The following is a 6,556-nucleotide window of genomic DNA, read 5'->3' on the forward strand; positions in this document are numbered from 1 at the left end:
GATTTCTCCGCCCATTTGGCGGGAAACTCAATCTTCTCCGAGGTCGACCTCGTCCGTGGCTACCACCAAGTTCCCGTACACCCGCAGGACATCCAGAAAACTGCAGTCATCACTCCCTTTGGGCTGTTCGAGTTTCTACAGATGCCATTTGGGCTCAAGAACGCTGCACAGGCTTTTCAGCGACTAATGGACTCGGTCCTGCGGGATCTTACATTTTTATTTGTCTACCTCGACGACATCCTGATAGCCAGCTCTACCAAAGAGGAACACATCTCCCATCTACGCACCCTCTTTCGGCGCCTCAGCCAACATGGCCACATAATCAACCCGGTCAAGTGTCAGTTCAGCCTACAGCAGATTGACTTCTTGGGCCACCGCATTACTTTGGAGGGCGCAATTCCACTGCAATCAAAGGTCAAAGCAATTACGGCATTCCCAAGGCCGCAGTCCACCAAGGCTCTTCAAGAATTCCTGGGCATGGTGAATTTCTACCACCGCTTTGTACCGAAGGCAGCACAACTCATGCAGCCCATCTACGAGGCCCTCAAAGGCAAGGCTGGAAAGGATACAATAGCCTGGATGGTCGAAATGGACAACGCTTTCGACAACACAAAAACCGCTCCAGCCAATGCAACTATGTTGGCGCACCCTCTGCCAGGTGCCACCATCGCCCTTACCACCGACGCTTCCGACTATGCCATAGGCGCCATACAGGAACAGTGGGTCAGCGGGACGTGGCAACCACTGGCATTTTTCAGCCGCCTACTCCGGCGCAACGAACGCAAATACAGCACTTTCGACCTGGAGTTGCTGGCGCTGTTCCTGGCTATCCGCCATTTCCGTTTTTTGTTAGAAGGACGTCCCTTCGCTGCGTTTGTAGATCACAAACCACTGACCTTCGCCAGGGACAAGACCGCCGAACCGTGGTTGGCTCGACAGCAGCGACAGCTAACTTTCATTTCAGAATTCACGACAGACATCCAACACGTAGCTGGCAAGGACAACTTGGTAGCTGATTGCCTTTCTCGCGCGACCGTACGGGCAGTCCAGCTGGGCATCGATTATGCCCTCATGGCCACCGATCAGGCATCCGACCCTGAAACACAGGCGTATCGCACAGACACCTCTAGCCTCCAACCGGCCGATCTGCAATTCCACGCAGCAGGCACCTCGTTACTCTGCGATGTCTCCATGGGAGATCCCCGCCTGATCGTTCCAGTTGCCTGGCGCCGCAAGGTTTTTGATGCCATACATGGGCTTTCCCATCCTGGCGTGAAGGCATCTCAAAAATTAATGTCGGCTAAGTTCGTCTGGAGAGGAATGCGTAAGGATATCCGCGACTGGGCTAACACCTGCGTCGTCTGTCAAAAGTCTAAGGTGCAACGTCACATCAAGGCCCCATTGGCCACGTTCGCAGTACCAGAACGTCGATTCGACGATGTCAACGTGGACCTTGTCGGGCCGCTTCAACCGTCACAGGGGTTCACACACATCCTCACCATGGTCGATCGTACTACTAGATGGCCAGAGGCAGTTCCTTTGGCGTCCACTACGTCCGCTGATGTCGCCAGAGCATTCCTCTCCTCGTGGGTCGCACGTTTCGGCGGACATTTCTTCAGACCGCGGTCCACAGTTCTCTTCCGAGCTCTGGAACGTTGTGGCCCAGGGTCTCGGCACCAAGCTTCACCGCACCACGGCCTATCACCCGCAGGCGAACGGTTTGTGTGAACGTTTCCACAGATCGTTAAAGGCATCGCGGAGGGCCAGCCTCCAAGACGCCGGATGGGTGGATAAGCTTCCATGGGTCATGTTGGGTCTTCGCACGGCACCCAAAGAGGACCTGCAATCGTCCGCCGCGGAGCTCGCGTATGGCCAGCCACTCCGCATACCGAGAGATTTCCTGCCGCTTCCAACTGAGCCGTGGTCCACAGCCGACCAACTCAGCAACCACCGGGAAACAGCCAAGGCTTTTGCGCCTATCCCAACTTCGCATCACGGCCTTCCATCTTCACACGTACCAACGGAGCTAAAGAATGCTGAATTTGTATTCATTCGTCATGATGCCCATAGGGATCCACTCAAGGCCCCTTACACAGGCCCTTTCCGCGTACTGGAGACAGGCGACAAGAGTTTCTCCGTAGACATCGGTGGTAAACCCGACCACATATCCATTGACCGTCTCAAACCGCACACCTGGACATCGACCGGCCTGTAGAGACCGCACAGCCACCACGACGTGGTTGACCTCCCACTGCATCCACGCCAGACCCAAGGCTTCCATCCGCCAGCCCACCAGCTGTTCAACGACGTCCACTCCAAGAATACAGGAGTCGCTCTGACAGGCTTGTCAGACCTCCTAGTCGATTGACTTTTACTGTTAAAGACAATTCTGGGGGGGCGCATGTGGCAGAGCCACCAGGGGGCTCTGATCTAATGTACATAATTATCTTTAACAAATTATTAGCTACAGAATGAATCTGTATCTTTGTTTATATTATTGCATGTACATAGCGCGGTCCCTTTAAGAATGAGACCAAATGCGATGACGTCTTCACATTGATCACGTGATCCTCCAGCGGCGGGAAAACGTGATGACGTCATGACGTCGGCTGGGGAGCCGCCCTAGCCAGTCCTCATGGAGCCAGCAAAGAGTACAGACCTGTAATTTAGTTCTCCTGTGTTTTCGTGTTAATCTCTGTTGAATAGTTTTAAACAACATTTGTTTGATAGACTGACTCAACCTCAGTCCTTTAGTTAGGAATCTACAACAGCACAGCACTGTAGGCGAAGAGGCAGATGGATATGAAACACTAAACAACTAAACCCAATCCCCCTCACTCCTCAAACTAGGCAAGAAAAAAATCAAATGCCCCAGCCAAATTCATTCACCAGGACAATCACTGAAGGGAATGCAGAGAGTGCTGCTGGACGTTTGTGAGGCTTTGGCTCTTAAAAGAATGCCTCTGAGAACACTACTTGCTCCCAGTCCTGGAGGCTCTTGTTGCAGTCCCTCTTGAGCTGCAACATCACATGGAGATGGAGCAGAGGCAGCAAAGTGGACAAGCTACTCACAGAGGGAGGAGGAAGAGGAAGAAGCAGAAGAGGAGGAAGTGGAAGGAAGGTGGCAACTCAGACATCCCCTTTCTGGCCAGGTAATCCGGGATCGAATCATCCACCTGCGGTACCAGTGAACACAGCCCCAATTCCCCTTTCAACATTTGTCCCACACATTATCTTCCCTCTGTTACTGACCACGGGGTCCTCTTGGCCACAATGCTGAAATAAAAGCCACTACAAAGCAAACTTTCCAATCCAACTTTATCCATATATGTATCCAATATTACATCAAAAAAATCGACTAATCACCCTTGTGCATTCCCTTAGTGACTGTCCTGCATGTGCCTTTGCCTATCCTAGTGCTCTTACGCAGTGCTACCCCAGTGGCTGCAGCATGGCTGGTGGAAGGTTGCTGACTTTCAGTGGGGAGACTGCAGATGGCTTTGCAGGACAACCTGGAGGAGCTGGTGGCTGGGAGTGTCAAATCAAGTGATGGTGTTTCTTCTTCTTCACTCTCCTCTCCCTCTTTTTTGTTTTAAATGTTTAATTAAATGGTATTTTGATTAATTTTAAATATGTAATTTTTTTTAAATTTGGTGTTTAAATGAGTTTTTTTGTGCATGGTTATGGGGATTCCGTACGAAAATGGAATCCTCATAAGCATAATTGGAATTCCCCTTCTTTTATTGGTTGGACCGGCCCACGTAATCCCAGGGACGCTTGCGAACCGCCTGCCCACCACCCCCCCCGCCCCGGGATGCATGGGCCTCTACGCAGGCCTACGCATAGAGGCCCAGGAGCGCAAGTCTACCCGAATCCCGAGGCACCAGGTAGGCGCGGATTTTATTTGTGGCTCGGAGGCATTTCCCCGACCACAAATTCAGGCCCAATGTGACAAGAAGAAGAAGGGGGAATTTTTAAAAAAATGGGGCCAAAACATGAAATACATTTTTAAAATTCTGAACATTTAAAGTGGATGAGAGATACAGCACTGAAGTGGAAAGCCTAAATTCGGTTTTCAATTAACTGAATCTGCTCCTGCACAAGCAATTTTGGTTTCAGTTGTCAATGTCTAGATGTAAGTGAATGCCCAAAACAGAAGCTCATTCATTAAGATTGCCGGAGTTGACAGATTTCACAGTGCATCCAACATTCTTCCCATTTTCAGTCCCACACTGGCAGACAGCGTCTCCAGCCCTTGATTTGTCTTAAATTTTGTGCATTTCTTTGTTATTAAGTAGTGGGCTGGGGGGAGGCATTATTTTGTCAGTTAGTGTGAAACAATCCGGGCAAAGAGGGAGTTGAATGCACAACAAATTCGTTGTTAAATTGTACACATTATCCATGCTCCTGTTTAGGTGAATCAAATACTGTAGAAGTAAATGGGGATGTAATGGGCTTTGCGTTTCAAAAGCCGCTGCGTAGACTTTAGACACCTCTGCGGTTACTATAGCAAAATAATTCATAATATTTATAGTTTCCAAAAATATCCATGAATCATCTGTTACAGAACGATTTCTCAACAGTGCAAGTGTGTAAACAATGTAAATTAGAGTACATTAATGAAACATCGCAAGTTAAAGTACATAAATGAAAGTGCATTAATTTGAATATAATACAGGTGATTCTGTTGTGTGGAGGCACAGAGAAGCCAGTTGCTTACCTACAGCAAATCATTTATGTAACAAATACAGCAGTCTTGAGTTTAGATTGTAGGAATATCAATGTGTTTAGGTGAAATTCAATTTTTTGCTAATTTAAACAGGCTTAGCCCCTTTATTTTTAAACACCTTGGCCTGGAATTTGCGGTCAGCAGCAAAGCGAAGGCGTTCGCTGCTGGCCTCAAAGTACGTTCCGCACAAGGATCTCGCAATCCCCATGTCGAGAACTTCGGGCTTTCTGACCTACCATTCAACGGAAGTTAATGGGGAGCCCCATGTGCGAGCTGCTGTGACGTCAACAAGCTGTCGAAGCAGCCAATCAAAAGGCAGAATTCTCATCGACAGTGAACAAGGAAGTGAGTAAGCTCTTAAAATTCTAACTTTTTAAAATAGCTAGAGAGAGCAAAACAAAGATTGGGGCTCTCACATGGGGAAAAGGCAAACCTGAAATAAAAATAGACGAATTAAAAAAAAAAAAATTTTTGAAAAGTTTCTTAAATTTTTATTTTTATTAAAATGGAGAAATTTCACACTGCACAAAATTAAAATTAGTTTTCCAGGCCCTTCACCTTTGTTTAGCAGTCAATACACTGTTAAAACCCCAGGTACACCCAATCCCTTTGAGTCGAACTTTTAGTGGGGAATTTAACAGCGTACTTACTGCGGAAGAGCCGGAGTTTCCGTCAGTTTCAATGATTTACGAGATTTCACTGATTGCCGGCTCTGTGGGGTGGCACAGCGCAGCCAGTTTCAGAACAGTCACTGACAGACCGCAACTGCGGGATTTCCACATTAGGCTGCGCATGCACCAAATCTCGAAGTTGAGGTCAGTTTCAAAGGCAGAATGACGGTGAACGCTGCCATTAGGCTTCTGTTAAAAAAAGTGAAGAAAGAATTTCATGTGAACACGTTAAGTGTTCATGCACTTATATACTCACAGTATAATTTTAATGTCAATACTTTTTATTTTATTTGCTCCCTCAGTTTTCTTTCCTTCAATCCCTGTGGGGAAGCATCTCTTTACTCTGCTCCTCCCAGTACACCATGTAATATGTGCAAATTAATCCACGTTTTCCTTACCTTCTCAACCTGGTACATTTGGAGCTAGTTAACAATACCAGTATCAAGCTGCAACAGGATAATTGGCAACTGATGTTTATTTCATTAACAAGCTTTTCAAAATTGAAACGACAAAAGGATTGGTAAAATATTAAACTTGGGGAAAAAATTAAGCAGCATTGTTTTTGATACACGAGAAATTGTCTCAGATTCCTCTTTGCACCATACATCATCCCAAGCAAAGAACAGACTCCGGAGCTGCTCGGAAGACTCACTGTGTAGGGACTCCTATCGAGTCATAGTACTGCCATCTCAAAAATAATGGGCCTGAATTTGCGGTTGGAGGCTTCCCACGGGCGAATGCCTCCGAACCGCAAGAAAAGTACGAACCTACCTGGTGGTCCCGGAGGTTCAGACACTTGCGCTCCTGGGCCTCTACGCGTACACCTGCGTAAAGGCCGAATATCCCAGGGGTACACGCGGTTCGCAAGGATCATGTGGGCCGGCCCAACCAATTAGAAAGGGGGATCTCCATTATGCTTATGGGAATTCCATTTATGTACGGAATCTCCATAAGCATGAATAAGAATCCCCGAAAAAACACAATTACACACCAGTTAAATAAAAATAAATCATTACATGTTCAAAATTAATTAAAATATAATTAAATTAAGCATCTAAAACAAAAATTTTACTTTAAAAAAAATAAATTTAAATGTTTTAAAGGGACTAAAAATAGCCTATAACTAATTTTAATGGTTTTTTATGTTTAACTCTTA

General features: G+C 46.9%; 1 protein-coding gene across 1 annotated transcript in view; it reads right to left on the bottom strand.

The window, feature by feature from the left end:
- Positions 1 to 6,252, bottom strand: part of LOC147120193 (voltage-gated delayed rectifier potassium channel KCNH8-like) — a 569,368-nt gene extending 563,116 nt beyond the window's left edge. The window contains exon 1 of the mRNA XM_085984214.1: positions 6,172 to 6,252. The gene's annotated coding sequence lies outside the window, so the exon portion shown is untranslated. The remainder of the gene's footprint in view (positions 1 to 6,171) is intronic.
- Positions 6,253 to 6,556: the final 304 nt, after the last annotated feature.

Source organism: Somniosus microcephalus, chromosome 4 (assembly GCF_052327205.1).
Source record: "Somniosus microcephalus isolate GS21.2 chromosome 4, FLI_Smic_1.0, whole genome shotgun sequence".
Taxonomy (NCBI): Eukaryota; Metazoa; Chordata; class Chondrichthyes; order Squaliformes; family Somniosidae; genus Somniosus; species Somniosus microcephalus.